Here is an 18,224-nt window from a genome sequence, read left to right on the forward strand (position 1 = left end):
CTCCAAATAAATTCTAAGTGGATAAAATATATGTAATAAATATAAACATTAAAACCTGCGGGTGAAAATTCACATACTTGTTGAAAACTCAGAATGGGCAAGAACTTTCTGCGAATGAAACAATAAATTAAATCATAAAGGCAAAAGTCATAAAGGAAAAAGTTGATTTGACAACATAAAATTTAACACACATATATTTAAAACTAATAAATATTTTTGAAATCAAATGACAAAGATGAGGAAAGTTACTGCAACAAATATGAAAATTAAGAGATAACACTCTTAAAAAACAGTGACCTATACAAATTAATTAGAGAAATAATTTATCCATACCCAGTGGATCATTATCAAATCACTCTCAAATCAGACTTAAGGTATGAAGAAACTGGAAAATATCCAACATCCCTAATGAAAAAATGGAAAATTAAATAACCAGATAACATTTTCCACCTATCAAATTTACAAAAAGTTTTGCAAAATGATAACATTCCATTGTTTCATGAAATCAGCCCCAACGGCATTCTTACCAAAGGCTGGTAAAGAGGTTACATTGACCTAACCTTTGGAGAAAGCAATTTCGACAGGTAATAAGAAGACAGTGATTTTTCCTTATAGATGTATAAAGCTTGTGAAGCCATGACCCTTATAGTCCAGTTTTAGAATAATGTCACAGCCAAAAAAGTACCAAGTCTGCAACGTCAAAACAAAACAATCTCTTTTATTTTTATAACATTTTTATTGAGTTGCTTATCTTAGACCAGATTAGCAACTCTTAAAAAATCCCCTCTTGTTCTATTTACTCCCTCACTCTGTGAAGCTGCCCTTTTTCAACACTCCATGAAAAAAATTCCTCCCAATAGACAAGTCCAAATGTATCTGCATTACGTCCATGGCTCCCCAATGCTTACCAGCAAAATGAAAAAGAATGGATGGCAAACCATGGATATGGCAGGGAGGGAGGTAGATAAAGAGAAACAAAGAAATAAATTGAGGGAACATGGCTGAAGTTTCCTTTCATGAGCAGGGTTGATGAAAAACTTAGAAATGCTCCTAAATTAATATTTTTTTCTGTCACACAAGAAAACAATATATTGTCAAAGACTGTTGTTTAAAGAAAGATTCACATGCAGCACTTAAATAATAACAAGATAATTGGATTTAATTTATGCCCATTTATAGGTAAGAGATTAAGAAAGTCAATCATTTCATATAGGGAATTTTATGCAATGCTTCAAAACCATGTATTTGAAGAAGACTGATATGAGGAAATTCTAAGTGGGGGAAAAAAAGTAGAGTAGAAAATGTATTTCCAATATGACAATATTTTTACAAGAAGAAAACTAAAGGACGTGCACCAAAAATGTTGCTATTGATATTCTAGTCATTTTCTTCTCCTTCTTTGTATTATGTTTTCCAAAGCTCTGGCAATGAGCATGTTTTATTTTAATGATTTTTTAAATGGGAAAATGACCCTTTAGAATATTTGGTTTTATTTTAATCCCTGTATTTATACTGATATGAAAGAGGTGGCTAATTGCCAGTCAATCTCAGTTACTAAGAAGTTAAAGCAGTAAATTTTCTTCCATTAGATATGGCTAAGGCTAATCATTAACATTCCTGTTGTCTTTCTCTCCACTATTATTACAGAAGCTGGAGGAAATGGCATAATCATGAATCTAAACTCAGGATGGTAACTGACAGTGTGTTGGTAAAAGAAACTCATTTTACCTAGCACAAGTCTAAAGAGAGACCACAGAACCAATTTATCTTCTGATAGTCCCAATTCTAAATGAGAGGAGAAATGGCAATGCATTAGTCTATGTCTCTCATGTCACATTTCTAATTTAACACATTACTGAGAAGATAAATCTTTGAATATGTCCTGCATAAATAACACGTTGTTATGACTGTTAATAAAGCATGAACAATTTAGCCTAAGGACTTTGAGCACTCTTAAAAAATATTCGTTTTAAATATTAAGTACATACAAATATTTGTAGAGTTTAAATATAAGTATATTTAAAGTATAAAAAATAATAATGCATGAAAATCAACTAAACAATCTCTCAGCTTAAATAAGAACACTATCCTGACATTTAGGCCTCTGTGTAAACTTCTCTGCTTAGCTGTAACTACTGTTTTGAGTTTTGTGATTACTATAGTCTTATTTTTCTTTCTTAGATTTAGTAGATGTTTGTATCTCTAAAATTATGTTGCTTAGTTCTGCATGTTTTTCTTAAACTTTATGTAATGATATTATGCTCTATCTACCCTTCCATAACTGCTTTTTGACTCAACTTTATGTTCCAGAGAATCATCTTTATTTACATGTTGATAAAATTAACAAAATTGTTCTTCTTATGGGCTGTATTTTATTTCATCATAAGACTATAGTGCACATAATGTATCTTTTCTAGTATTGGGGAGTTTGATTGGATTTGGGTGATTTACTTTTTTTTTTTTTTTTTGGTACTACAATGTTGCTCTAACAGCTTTTCATGTTTCATGGCACCAAAATACAGTAGGTTTTAGCAGACACATTTAGGAGTGGAGTTGTTGAACCACAGGATAATTGGGTTCAACAATACTACATCATGTCAAATTATTTCTAAAGAATGTTTTCTAGAGGATTTATTTTTTCTAAACAATATTTTATACATTTTATACAATGCTGAATTTTATTTGTGAACACTGTTTTGAATTTTTGATACTAGGTTCATGTCTGAGATTAGCCTATATTTTATATGCCTATATTGTTCCTGTTTGGTTCTGGTAATCAAGGTCATGTTGATATTATAAAATTGAGCTTTTTCTTTCTCTAAGAAACAGCACTTAAGATTATCATTATTTGTTCTTGAATATTTGATAGACATTTTCAATGAAACTAAGTGGGACATGAGATTTTAGTTTTAAGATCTTATATTAATGGTTAATATGTTCAACAAGATTTAATTGTATTGGATTATTTAATTAATACAGGATTATTATTTATTGTTATATGATTTTTATGTTTCTTAAAAACTTTACATTTTTAATTATTGCAATTTATCTTTAATAACATATTTTTATTATTTTTTTAATGTTTATTTTGAGAGGGAGAGCACAAGTGAACCTGAGCAGGGAAGGGGCAGAGAGAGGAGAGAGAGAGACTCCCAAGCAGGGCTGGCCGCTATCAATGCACAGCCCTAGGCATGATATCAAATATCATGAACTCTGAGATCAAAACCTGGGCCAAAATCAAGTGTCAGTCGCTTAACCAACTTGAGTCACACAGGCGCCCCAATAACTTATATTTTTAAATAAACTATTGTGCCTCTAGTTACACATTTTCATTATGAATGTTTTTGTATCATCTTTGTTTTTCTTGTCAAACTTTTCAAAGTATAGTATCTTTCAAAAACTAATACTTTTATTGGTATACTCCACTGTATTTGTTTTGCATTTTATTATATTTCTGCTTCAGTTTTTCCTTTCTTCAACAATTTTTGGGTTTACAGTTTATTCTTTTTTTAACTTTTTAATTGATGCCTACTTTATTTTCACCTTACATTTCTTCCTAATACGCTAACTCAATACTTTGAATTTCCTCCAAGGTGCTGTTCAGGTGAATTACACAAGTTTGGTACTATGCTATTTCGATGTTATTTTACAGTGCAAAACATCTTAATATGCATTTTAGGATTTTTTTCTTTAACCCATGAATTATCTGTTTCCTGACACATGACATTTCACAAATATCTCTTTGTTACAGACCTCTAACTTAAATGGATTATGGTAGAAGAATGTTCTTTACAATAAATTCTTTGACAAATTTTTAAGATCTGTTTTTTTTCCAGGGTGAGATCAGCCTTCTTAAACATGTTATATGTCCTTGAATAGAATATGTATTCTGTAGTTGTTGATTCAATGTTGTATGTACATCTATTAAACCAAATGTATTAATTTGCATTGATCAAATCTTTCTTGTTCTTAAAACATATTACCTGATTTATCTATTAACTATTTATACAATCATATTAAGAATCATCAAAATAATGGTAGTTTTGCAAACTTATCTTTAAAATTCTGCCAATATTTGTTTTAAACTATCTTATTTTGTAAGATATTTTAAAACTATCTTATTTGTTAAAACTATCTTATTTTGTAGATAAGACATATTTTTTCGATTGAATTGAACATTTTATCATTATCTGAAGACAACTTTATGCTTTTAATGCTTAGTGGGTTTTGCTTAAAAGTCTGTTTTTCCTAATACATGTTTATACCAGCTTTCCTCTGTTTAGTATTTACTTTGTATATTTACTTATTTACTTTGTATATCTTTTACTACTCTTTTACTTTCAGTCTTTCTGTGGTCTTGTTGTTTAGATATAAACAGTACTTTCAAAATATTTCAACAGTCTATCTTTTTTAATAAATAATTTACTTATTTTACACTTAATACGATAGCTAATCATCTATAGTAGTTATAGGAATATATTCTATCATCTTATTTTGTGATTTCAATATCTTCCAACTTTTCTATATACTTTTTCCCTTTCTTTCATTTAGATTGATTTTTCTTCTGTCATTTATATTTATCTACTTTATTAATGTTATGCAATCTGTTTTTAGTTTTTAATGATTAACTTGAATAAGTTACTGTAAATAAAGTCAAAAGCTCTAAGTGCAGAATATAAAGAACAACAATAAACATATATACACTCCCAAATAAATAATAATAATGTCAAGTTTTAAGGTACATCAATGGAACTAAAATACAGAAAAACAATAGCATACAAGTTGGGAAAAGGGGATTATATGGATTCGGGTATTCTAACTTTAACACCTATATTATGAATTATATGTTATTTAAATATAAATTATTTAACAGTATGACTTACAAGTCAAGACCTGCCTAGGTACCACTTGCCCAGAGTTAGTCAAACTCAAAATTATGGGCACAGTTGTCCAAAAGATTGCCCTCACTTCAAACACCAGCCACAAGGTTGGGGGTCCACAAGGCCATACTTAATTCTGACTGGCTGGCTACAAATTTGGGGTATCCCACACCATTCTCATGTTTAGTCATTAGAACAATTCATAGAACTCAAAAGGCACTATATTTACAATTAGAGCTTTATAACAGCAAAAGGAATCAAATTACAATATCAAAAAGAATAAAATCAAAATTAGCAAACTATCCAAAGAAGACATACATAGACAGAAGTCTGGAAGGGTTCCCATATGTTCTAAATTCTCATATGGAAAGACAAAAATAAGGGCACCTGGGTGGCTCAGTGGGTTGTGCATCCGACTTCAGCTCAGGTCATGATCTCACAGCTTGTGAGTTCAAGCCCCGTGTCTGGCTCTGTGCTCACAGCTCAGAACCTGGAGCCTGCTTCGGATTCTGTGTGTCTCTCTCTCTCTGCCCCTAACCCACTTGCATCCTGTCTCTGTCTCTCTCAAAAATAAATAAGCATTAAAAAAAATTAAAAACTAAGAAAAAAGAAAGACAAAAATGACAAGATTGAACTTAAAAGAAAATTTATGCTGCATATAGGAGAGAAATCTAAAATTTAAGAATACAAGAAGAAGGAAAGTAAAAGGATAAAAAGACTACACCAAGCAAATGCTAACAAATTTAGTTATCCCTCTAGTTTTGAACTACATATTCATGTGAATTTAGATTTTTCCCCCTACTTCGTCCAAAAACAACATAGCCCAACAGGACTAATGCAGATGCAGATATGAGAATTATTTTTCATCATTAAGCCAGACATTAAAAAGAGCTGGAAAAATGTAAAACAATGCCCTCTTTTTCTCTAAGTTGCTTTATTTTGGAAAGTAGAGACATTTTTCACAAAATGTGTTATATGCACTCATGTATAATAGTTTACCATTCTTATTTTAAATGATATAATACATTTTTGAGTTTTAATTTATAATAACATAGATATCAATAGATAAAGCTCACCTAAATAAAAGTTCTTTGGGTCCTCAATAATTTTTAAGAGTTTAAAGAGACCTGGGGCATCCTGGGTGGCTCAGTCAGTTAAATATCTGACTCTTAGTTTTAGCTCAGGTCATGATCTCATGGTTTTGTGAGTTCAAGTCCTGTGTCAGGTTCTGCACTGGCAGTGCAGAGGCTGCTTGGGATTCTCTGTCTCTTTCTCTGCCCCTCTCCCACTCACGCTGTTTCTGTCTCTCTCAAATAATAAATAAGTACACTTTAAAAAGAAGAGTTTAAAGAGATCCAAAATGTTTGAGAACTTCTGTTGTAAAACAATTTAGCAAATAGCTAATAAGGCTGCTAAATGGAATAATATAGAACCATGTACCTAACATCTACAGACTATAATTCGTTAAAAGTTCATACTTTTATAAAAATTCATGATATTCTAGGTCATGAAGGAATTCTCAACCAATTTCAAGGGACCAAAGCATATAGAGTGTTCTCTGACCACAGGGAAATTATGGTAAAAATCCATTATACAATAACCATCAGATGTTTATAAATTAAGAAATACACTCTTAAATAACCTGTTATAGGAAAACCACAATGTTGATTAGAAATTACTTAGAGCCTAATGACATTGAAAATAGTATATCAAATGTTATGAGATGCAGGTAAATCCATACTGAGAGGGGGAATTATAGCCTTAATGCATATATTAGACAAGATGAAAGGCTCAAAACCAATGACTTAAACATCAGTCTCAAGTAAGATTAAAAAATTAAAACAAATCAAAACCCCTAACATTTTAGAATGGAATAATTAATAATTAAGACAATAATAGAAATTATAGAGAAACAAAATTAATATGTAAAACCTGAACCAAGAAGGACAAAGGTAGTGTTTTAAGGGTGAAGTCTATTGGGGCAAAATTTATATATAGTAAAAATCACTCTTTTCTAAAAGTAAATTCTGACTAATGCATATCTATGTAGCTATCATCTCATTTCCTTCAATCCCCAAATTCCCCTCATGCCCCTTTGTAGTCAATTCCTTCCCCTTAACTAGCTCTTGGCAACCACTGATTTTTTTTTGTCTGCATAATTTTACCTTTTCCAGAATGACATGTAAATGGAGTCATACAATATGTAGACATTAGTCTGGATCTTTTCATTTAGCATAATGAATTTTAGATTCATTCATGATGCTACATTTTTAAGTAGCTTATTTATTTTCATTGTTGAGTAGTATTTCATTGCACATAATGTACTCCAGGTTGTTCATCCATTCACCAGCTGACAGACATCTGGGTAGTTATAACATTTTATTGATTATGAATAAAATCAGGACTGACATCATAGGCATGTGACCTATGCAGTTACAGACTAGATCAGACTAGATGAACAGGAAACGGAAAGTATGTTGGAAATCCTATAATAAGACCTATGTTATCTAGAGAATGGAAGATAAACCAAAGAAGATTCAGAGTTTTGCCACATTGATGAAGGGTTTTAGGAGTCCAGTAGTAAGAGGCATGCTAGGACATGCTTGATGAAGTAAAGGACAAATTATTGCATCTTGTACCTTCTACTGTTAAGAAAGAAACATACTGCCTGGTCAAAGTCTTTGAGTTTTGGAGGCACTGTAATCCACACATGGGAATATTACTTTGATCCATTCACCTGGTGACATGGAAGGCAGCAGGTCTGAGTGGGACCAGAGTAGAAAAGGACTTTGAAGCACATTTAGGCTATGGTGAAAACCATTCTGCTACTCAGACCAAAGAACCCAGCAGGGTCTATGATACTAGTGGTATCTATGGTTGCAAAAGACACCCAGTGGAGTTTATAGCACCTTGATAAGGGAATCACAATGTAAATTCTAGGTTTTTGGAGCAAGGTTATGTCTTCTCCAGTGGAGAACTACATATCACTCAAATAACAGCTCCTACATGCTACTGGGCTCTGGAAGAAATGAAATATCTAGTTATGGGATATCACATGACTCTGTCCAGAGCTATCCATCATGTAATGTGTTCTGTCAGATCTACCATGAAATCAAAAAGTTGGGTAGGCTCAACAGCAATCCACTGTAAGGTGGAAGAGATGTTGAGGATCAAAAAGAAGCAAAAAACATAATTAAGCTACCCCATGAGGTGGTCCATCCTCCAAATCATCCACCTCTATATTACCAATGCCTAGTCCTCAGCTCAATCTATAGCCACATAAGTGATTTCTAAAGAGTTTCTGTTTTTACTTGGACTTGGCTTCTAAAAAGCCTCTACTTCCCTGTCAACTTCTCAATGTATTTTATATTTTATGCATTATTACAATATTCTTATTGGGATGTTAAGTAAGGGAATTATCTCCAACACTACTAAAAATGGAGTACTAGTATCTATAGATCATAATTTCAGTGAAGGTTATTGTTTATATTTGTTCTATAATGCTAAACGTATATCATAATTATCTTAGACAAATCTAACATGGTTGACAAACTAGAATTTTTTTTTACTGATTTATTCATTTTCTTCTCAATTTAGCCCCTATGGTCTATAGTACCAACAATTTTGAAAGCTAAATTAAAGACCTAAAAAAAAAGGTAATGATATATAAGGCAAAAGAGAGAGAGAATACCTAGAAAAAATTAGTCGATTCTCATTTCAGAGTTCAATAACCCAACAAAACAATCCATCAGCTTTGGGAGAACAAAATTTTTCAAATTAATTTTTGTAGACATGGTTGAAATGTGCTATTAAAACATATTAGGTCTTTTGCTTTTATTTCTACATGAAATATGGCAAAAGTATGGTAAGTTTTAATAAAAATGGAATGGCCATTTCATGTTTTGGACCCCTATCTGGAAATAATAATGAATTGTTGGGTATATAAAAATGTGTATATATGTACATATTTTCCATATTGTTATACATTTTATAACAGAAATGTGAGAATCCACCTGCTTATTTTGAAATTCCTGAGAAAAGGTATGTGACAGAAAGTCCAAAGTTAAGCTTAAAACATCTTTTTCCTGATTTTAATAGCATTTACAACCGATCTACATTTTATGCTATGAAATAAAATTATTGTATGAAGCAAGTACTTTCACTTAATATGTTTCTAAGTGCTTTGCAATTATTTTTATTCTGGTAATTTATATAAGTAATGGAATAACTTAATAAGAATTATCAAATACTGCGTTAAAAATTAATGAGAGGGCAAAGAAGTAACTAAAATTCTGATTCACTAAATGTGCTTTGTATATTATTCTGACGCTAGATTTAACAAATGAATGTCTTTTTAAAAGTGTAATTAAGAAAAGAACTGAAATCAAGTCTATGGAAGCAGGAGTGATGCAATCAGATTTCTTCATGCTTCATAAAACAATTGTGAACATTTATTACAGACAGAACATATAGAAGTGGACCAACTGAGACTGTGATTGCGTGAAAATGTCCATTTTGAAATACTGATAATTTAAATAAGCCAAATTTGCATATATACAGTCAATTCTCATAATTCTGGATTCTATTGTAAATTTCTCAACTTGCTAAAATTTATTAGGAAACCTAAAATCAACATTCATAGCACTTTCAGGTTATTCCCAACCATGCTCAGAACTGAAAAATTTGAGTTGCCTGATGCGCATGTTCTCAGCTGAGGTCCAATAAGGCAATCTCTGTCTTGTTCCAGCTTTCATACAGATAGGATCAGAGGATAGAGAGGGTAGGGGCAGTATAGTGGAGTGCAAGAAACTCTGGCTCTGGGCCATTTGTAAGGGTGTGATTCTCAACTCTGGCAACTGTTAGTGGGGTAGTCCTACTTACAGGTAAATAAGCCACTTGAAATTCTGAACCTCACTTTCTCCTTTGTAAAATCAAGAAAACAGAATCTACCAGGATGAGTTATTTTAGGACTTGACATCATAATCTACATGAGCTAACACACACACATACTTCCCTAAGAGCAATGGTTTAGTACTTAATAATTTAGTGTTCACAGCAACTTTATAGAACATATCTACCACAAATAATGAGATTCAACTGATTTCATATATACACATATGAATATATATACATTTTTACACATACATAAATATATATACATTATATATATAAATTTATAAAATTTGACTCTGAATTATACTTAGAAACATGGCCTGAAATATTCTTAAATTGCATTTCATCAGCAATAGTCATAAAAATATGCTCTTATGTGTGTAGAGCTAGAAATGATTATATTATTTAGTGTTTGGAAAGAATAAAAATCATGCACTGATGATAAAATAAATCACAGACTTGTGGTTAATAACATTCTGCTGAAATAAAAATGTAAAAACAAACAACAAAATTAAGTACCTCCTAAAATGTGGAAAGAATACTAGAGAAATATATTGCCTATCACACAATTTACAAATGATGGCTTTAAACAAGTTGCCAAATAATTACCTTTTTAAAAACTAAAATTTTATGAGGCAAAGGGAAAAGATTAATCTCTAATTAATTTAGTTTCTAATTTGACAAAAATTATAGTTTCCAATTTTTATTTCCACATAACCAGAATAAGTGATGTCTTTATCATGTATTTATATATGCAATTATTCCACTGTTATAATTGACATTACTGATAATAGATACGATAGACAATGGAACTAAGGTTACAGTGAATCAGTTTATGTTTTATGCTCTACCTTCATTGGCAGTATACGTCACCTATGGTCTGCTGCTGATTTTTAAAAAGAGAGAAAATAAAATTTTCTGTTTCCCTTAGAGTATACCTATATAAAATCCATAGTTTTGGCTAAGAATAGAAGATAAGATTTCTAAAACCAGGGAGAAAAAAGCTATTCTGTAAAATTATTACCAAAATCTGTTTCCTAAAATGATTTAATCTTGAAATTACCTTTGCAATGGTGTCCTTTTTGTTCTGGAAAATCACGTACGCTGTGTCTTATAGTTATGCTAATACAGATCAAGTACCTATCTATCACTCCTTGGAAACCTTTGAATACAGATTTTCAAACATAAAAAGTTGAGCAATGGCTTTGTTGTACCATTATTCAAGACTTGGAATAATTAAGAGAATGTACTGAGCATCCTTTCACCAGAGGGCTGGGCATTTTTTTGTGGACTCTATAGGGGTATTACCTGATTCTGAAAGGAGTACACCATTGATTGAATTTTTGTTAACTAGATTATTATTCTGTCTATAACAATCCAAATGAGTTTTATTATTGCCAATGCAAATAAATGTAATCTAGTAGAGAATATAAGTATCTATACTAAAATTCTAATATGAACAGGTTTTAACATCTAAGTGGTTGCCCTATTAATTAGTAAGTTGAATAAAATCTTTGGCACACATTAACTTTGTATTTCATGAGAGTTTTTATAAGAGTACAAAATTTATAAAATAAATTTATAAAAACATTATGAGTCATGATTTTATATTTTTGAAAAGTATAACTTAAGACTATAAATAGGATTTTTAATGTAGGCATATGCAACAATAGTTTTGCTGTTTTTCTTTCTAAATAGAAATAGACTTTTCCATGCTTAAAATATATTGCTGGTTCTCATGGAGTTCTGTGTGCAGGACACCTTGACATATAACAAAAAGGAGAGAAATAAGAACATACAAATGTGACCCTTCTCTTCAGGTAATATTGGAGAAGAATCTGAAAAAAACTAAACTTGGCTATCCCATTTTTCTGTCAATAGCCAATTTAAGTTTGCAACTAATTAATTAATTTTAAAACGGTGGTAGGGAATCGTAAGATAGTAAAAAGCAAACAAAGTGACTGAAACAGAGTGCATACATTTAAAAAATGGGGGATTAGGTTGAAAAGTAGATGGAAAAGACTTGGAAAAGTTCTACTCTGATGGTAACTGCTGAATTCATATTTTGCAAAGGAGCATTTCACAGGCAATGTCTCATTTCCATCAAAGGCACTGGGCATGAGAGGTTTGGACTAAAAGAAGCAGAATCAGTATCAAACAAAAAAAACTGAGGTCAAATCTCAACTCCATCCTTTGTTGCTATTACGTTGAGGAAGCTAACTAATATCTCTGAGCAATTATGTCCTTCATTTCTGTCTTTTGGGATTATTGTGAGGATTAAATGAGATAGAATATAGAAAAGCATTTTGTGAACACTTTAGCACCATGCAAATGTTAATTATGTATGATCATAAAAACCATGAGAATAGAATTTTTAATTAAAAAAATGATGGCTTTTTCAGATTTTCATCACCCCCTTAAACATAGGCTAAAATTATCGAATGCATTTATGCATTTCTATTCTTTTCATAAATTTTTAAAACTTTTTTCAATATTATTGTTTCTTTTTTCTGTTATCTTGAAGAATAACATATTCTAAGAGTACTTTCTTTCTTACCACATAAAATCCAGCTAATAATTTCAGTTCCATATAATCTAACTACCTATGGCTACACTGTACCTTCTAACTTTAGTGATACCTTTCTTTTTCTTAGTTTACTCAATCATCCCGATTTTTGGCATGAAATAGAAACAGTCTTTTATATTTCACATATTGATTTTCATATTTAGAAAGAAAACACTTAAACATGAAAGACTGATGTATATATACAGCCAACTCATTTTTATTTTTTCCTGAGTGGACTGAAATAAATAATGCCTGCTTTAAAAACATTAGATGTACATACAGAAGATTATTGGAGAACATGACAAATGTCTATTCTTTGGCCCAAACTCCAGTTCTATCCCTTCCTCACAATAAGGCTTTCCTCTGCCCTGAACCAATTGGCAACAGTTGGGATTTGAACGGCTATTAATAGTTGGATGTGATTCTCTGCTTTTGTCTTTAATGATTGCAATCCCTAGATATTCTCAAAGATGTCATTTTCTCTGAATATTCACCGTATCATTACAGTTTCTCAGAAAAATGTTAACTGAAATATATTATTTTTTTAAAGAACAGGACTACAATTATATGGCTTATTTCTTATCCACAGTTAGGTTTCTATCACATAATGGTCATTTGGTCAACTTTCCATTCTTCCTTAAAACACATTTTCTAAGTGTAGCACGACAAAAACACTTTTTGAACCAGTTAAATCTTTCTCAGTTTTCTTTGGTAGTGATTTTATTACTGCTTCTTAAGACATGCTATTCATTTTTTTTTAAGAAATACATCATTGAAAACTATTATTGAATTTAAACATCTCCATCTGTTTTCCTCCTGAATTTCTCATCTCCTTTTAACTAACTGTAGTCATTAGTGATTAAAGCATTATTATATTCTTGTTCAAAAGTTCCACTCTGATGGTAACTTCTGAATTCATATTTTGCAAAGGAGCATTTCACAGGCAATGTCTCATTTCCAACTCCTGAGAAGTGCAGTCTATGAAAAGCAGATGACAAGGAGACAGCCAGCTGTGTATTCACAAAAACTTCCTTAGTAAGCAAGCCATTCCAAGCTTAGAGACTCAACCATTGATGCTATGGTTCTCGGATGCTTACTTTTCAATTTAGCACATGTGGGAAATCTTGATAAAATTGTTTCAATTAATATTTAGTTCAAAAAATATTCTTTATAGAGTCTTGGGTTCAGGACTCCTTTCTTAAGCAACTCTTTGGGCAAAATTTTAAATTTGAATTCTAACTCCATTACTCCATTATGCTTGTGATTTTGAGTAAGTTACTTAAATTCTCTACGTATCTTAATTTAGAAAGGAAGGACTGTAATAATGGCTGCATTGTGGAGTTGTTGAGAAGTGTTGACAAGATGTTGTATATGAAAGCTTTATAAATTACCTAATTTACATGACAACGTGCTCATTCCTTTATTATTTCTAGTCATAACACACTCATACTCAGGTTTGGGTAGCATGGCATCAAACAAGAGGATAAAGACTGACAAATGTAATTATTTCAAATTTCCTAATAAATATGCTCCAGATTAATAAAATTAAATAAAAATATTTTATAAATATAATATGCTAGTGAATAAAATATTAACTTTATTTGATGTCAAAAAAAGTGAATCGAGGGGCACCTGGGTGGCTCAGTTGGTTAAGCATCCAACTTCGACTCAGGTCATGATCTCACAGTTTGTGAGTTCCCATGTCGGGCTCTGTGCTGACAGCTCAGAGCCTGGAGCTTGCTTTGAATTCTGTGTCTCATTCTCTTTATGCCCCTACCCCACTTGTGCTCTGTCTCTCTCTGTCTCTCAAAAATAAAATGTAAAAATAAAATTAAAAAAGTGAATCGATATTTCTTGCCACTTTTCAGTTCATAAATGTTTAGTTTTCTACTACTATTGTATTATACTATTATATCAATCTTTTAGAAAGAAGTTAAAAAAAAACATTAAATGCTATGTGACCTTTTCATCAAATAAGTCTTGGATTTACTTATATTGGCATTGGTTGCTCTCCTATCCCATTCATTCCACTCTTCCTGCTTGCAAGATTTATGATGAAAATCAAAATTCTTACCCTTGTTCCTCTGTAGGTGAGGTGTTTTTCCCCTTCTGTTTTCTTCCAGATTTTCTCTTTATCTTTGATTTTATGTAGCTTGAATATGATATGCCTAGGTGCTTTTTATTTTTAATTGTTTGCTTTGTTTTCTTGGTGTTTAATGTTCTCCTCTTCTTCTTCTTCTTCTTCTTCTTCTTCTTCTTCTTCTGTGGTCTCTCAGCATCTTGAATCCATGTTTCAGTGTCTGTTGTTTTTGTTTTCCTTTCTTACCATTTGCTCCTTTCCCTACCTCCTGTTGACTATTTTTGTTTCTCCTCACTCCTTAGGTATGATAGGAAGATTAGAGGAAATCAGGTAGAATAATGTTTCAGCATTTCCCTATGGGAAGATTTTCTCTCTGGTGAGGAAGCCTTTGTTATGGAGAAGAATCTGGGAGAGTTACACATTGGCAATTGTTCCTTTCCCTCTCCAGGGTCTTGAGGGCATTTTTCTTGGATCTTCATTATAAGAACCTGATGGGTTTCCTGATGAAAAAGTCTGAGAAAACATGGAGACCCCCATGATTTTAGCCCCCACTTTTTCACCCTTGGTGTTCATGCTCAGCCTCCAGAGGCAATTTACTAAAATTACCAGTGAATTGGTCTTACCTCCATGGCTTACAGTGGCTTTTGTTGTACCTAAACAGATTTTAGGTACATTATCTCCCTGGATGTACCTGTCTCTTTAGATTTTTGTTGTGGAAGTTTTCCTTGTGAACTCAGTCTTTTAGGAGTTCAAAAAATCATAGATCTTCACTTTGTTTAGTTTTTATTTGTTGGACCCCTATTCTGTTCATACCACTGGATTTACCACTGTTATATGATTTGGTATGTAAAGGCATGAGTAAATTGCCTTTCATTGATGGAATTATCACTTGCAATTTAATTCTTTGAGTAATTATAAAACTTTACTTTTGCAACATACAAACCACTAACAGGTCACTGAATAAAGAGAAACTCTTAATTTGTGTTTATTTCTTTTTATCCCAATTTTTCTTTCCTCACATCATTCAATATTAAAGACAGAAAGAGAGAGAGAGGCAGAGACAGAGAGAGAGATATGCCAGTCAATTCCTGTTACTCCTGAATCTTTCAGTTGCTAAAATTGTTTCTTATTGAGATGAGTGAATACAAAATTAGTTTTGAAACGATGTCTGGCCAACACAATCATTGGAAATGCAAAGGCATTAATATGATACATGACTGGTGCAGTAAGCTCATTGAAAGTAGCATATTCCAGGAGATGGGTTAGAGAAGAACAACTATTCTAGTGAACTCTGTCATCATAATTCATTATGTTGTCCTGGACAATTAAAGGATAGTTCTGTTATTTTGTGCTTCTTGCATTAAGATCCAAGTCAACTAGTCTATTTCCCTGGAGTGCTTTCTGACAAATCTTTCCCAATGGTTTCAATCTACTTGTCTTTGCTAAGCCACACAAATATAAACAATCCAGAAAGGTTGAGAAGTTGAAAAGATAGTGGGCAAAATGGTCCACGGATGATACTTTTCAGTACATATTTAATTGGAATTAATTCCACTCTCTGTGATTTCATAATGCTTGGAGTGGATGGATGCGATAAGTTTGGAATAATTAGCAAAGAAGTAAACTGGTAGGTGAGTCACATAACCCCCACTTCAGTGAGAGATTTAAGTTAACTAAAAAGTCACTTAGTGATTCCTAAGAGATAGTCCCAGTATAGCTAGAAACAATTTTCAGAATGTCTGCAACTTTCCGGTTTGATGGTTGACAATCATATCTTCTGTTTGTTTTCTGTTGGGTAAATGGAGCATAGTCATTATATTTGCATTGCTCTCCGGCTTTCAGTGGTCTTCCCATTTGAGCCAATGTACTCTCCTTCTAGAAAACCAAATGATGATAGAGGCATATGATTTCAGATACAAATAAAAATTATAAAGTAATTGTATATGTGAAGAAAAATATTCTTGATTTATAATCCACCCAGTTTATTCATGAGTATCCATAGAAAGCCCCACCTGGTAAGCCCATGGTTAAAGGATATGTGTTACCAAATCATAAGGAAAGTCTGGCGATTATCTAGTGAACTTAATTTAGAGAAATAGCACATTTAGATATTTACAATGCTAAATATAGCCATTTTTTAGATTATCAAATTAAGGTGCAAGCTTAAATGTTAAACTTCATAGCAAGATTCTTATGTAAAATAATTCTTTAGAACAAATTCTGCTTTAGATAATTATATCTTTCATTTCTATTAACTGCCTCTAATGTAATTTCCTCCTAAAACAATTGTTTTCTCTCTGACACCCAAAATCACTCCAAACTTCTTTCCCACGTGGTGATGTCCATAGGCTAAGTTTGTAAAAATAAATTTTATTACTCTACTTGACCTACTATGTACTAGTACGTAGTACATTATTTAGTTCATCTAGGCTCTACCACCCATTAGCTTATTGATGAAGAAAGTAAGAAACAAATATTGGGTGACTTGAATCTGGCTCGCACCTAGTAAACACCTTATCTAAGATTGAAAATTGAGTTATTCTGCCATACCTTGGTACTTTTATGCAAACTTCCTGAGCTATCCTGTTTTATGGATGGATGCTCAAGATACAGAAAGTCATAAACTAAGAAGGAAATAGGTAGATTTTTAATATACAGTAACTAAGTTTCTATGTAACTTCTTATTCCATGTAGAGAGTTATAAGAAATCCAGTTCGGAAAAAGCATACCAATGGATTCTTTCATGGTGCAGGTAGGAAGTTTTGTTCTGTGTTGTTAGGAAATCGTACGTTTGTTTAAAAATGTACAAACAAACCAAAAATGTGTATAGTCTTAATTGAGTGGCGCTGCCATGACAACCCCATAATCCTTGCAAGGCTTTTCTAGAAGCCTTTATAAATTGCACATCATGGTAGAAATGACCAAGGCAAAATAAATTATTTCTCTTACAACAGAAATGTATGATACCAAGTACCCATTTTTACTTTGAGATTTTAAAGTAAGCATATAGATAGCATTAAGATATGAATAAACATGAGTGATAGATTGAGTTGTCTAACAGCCAGCCTCAAGCAGAAAAACCAACTGACTTGAACAAAGGATCTCAGGAGAGGGAGATTTATGTTATTCAGCTGAATTACATTCCTTTATAGACTGCTGCGGATGGGTTGCAAGAAAAGCAGCCATCCATCCGATTTAAATAGACTGCGTGCTAGTACTATGAGATATACCATTAATTCATTGTCGGGGGCTGCTGTAGGCATAGAACTGGCTTTGTTCTCTGACAGTCTCCCCCGGATTAAATAGAAATGCCATTTACCACAGTGTCAAATAAGTCGGGCCCATATAACACTATAATCAAGTTGCAGTGACATTACATATTTTAGCCTCAATGTTGAAAATGGTTAAGTCAGCGGACTTACTATCTGCAGAACTCTGCTGACCCTTGAGAGCCACATGTAATTTATCAGGTAGTTACTGTCTTCTATTTGTCAATAATAATACTGGTATCTTTAATTTGTGCTGCATATTGTCGTTACAATGTTGATATTCTTGTCTTTAGACTCTCTAGTTCTTTTTTTATAAGTTTGTGAAATACATACTATTATCTTAGATTTAGGGATAATAGCACTGAATATGAGAAGTTAAATGAGTTTCTCAAGTTTGTAGAACCATAAAGTGATAAACCCAGAATTCAAATACAGATATCCTGACTCTAATGTCAATATTCTTTCCATAGCACTGTGTTAGGTATTCTGAAATGGAGTTAGGATAAATGAAGTATATTATGGAGTATATTATGTTC

Source organism: Panthera uncia, chromosome B1 (assembly GCF_023721935.1).
Source record: "Panthera uncia isolate 11264 chromosome B1, Puncia_PCG_1.0, whole genome shotgun sequence".
NCBI lineage: Eukaryota > Metazoa > Chordata > Mammalia > Carnivora > Felidae > Panthera > Panthera uncia.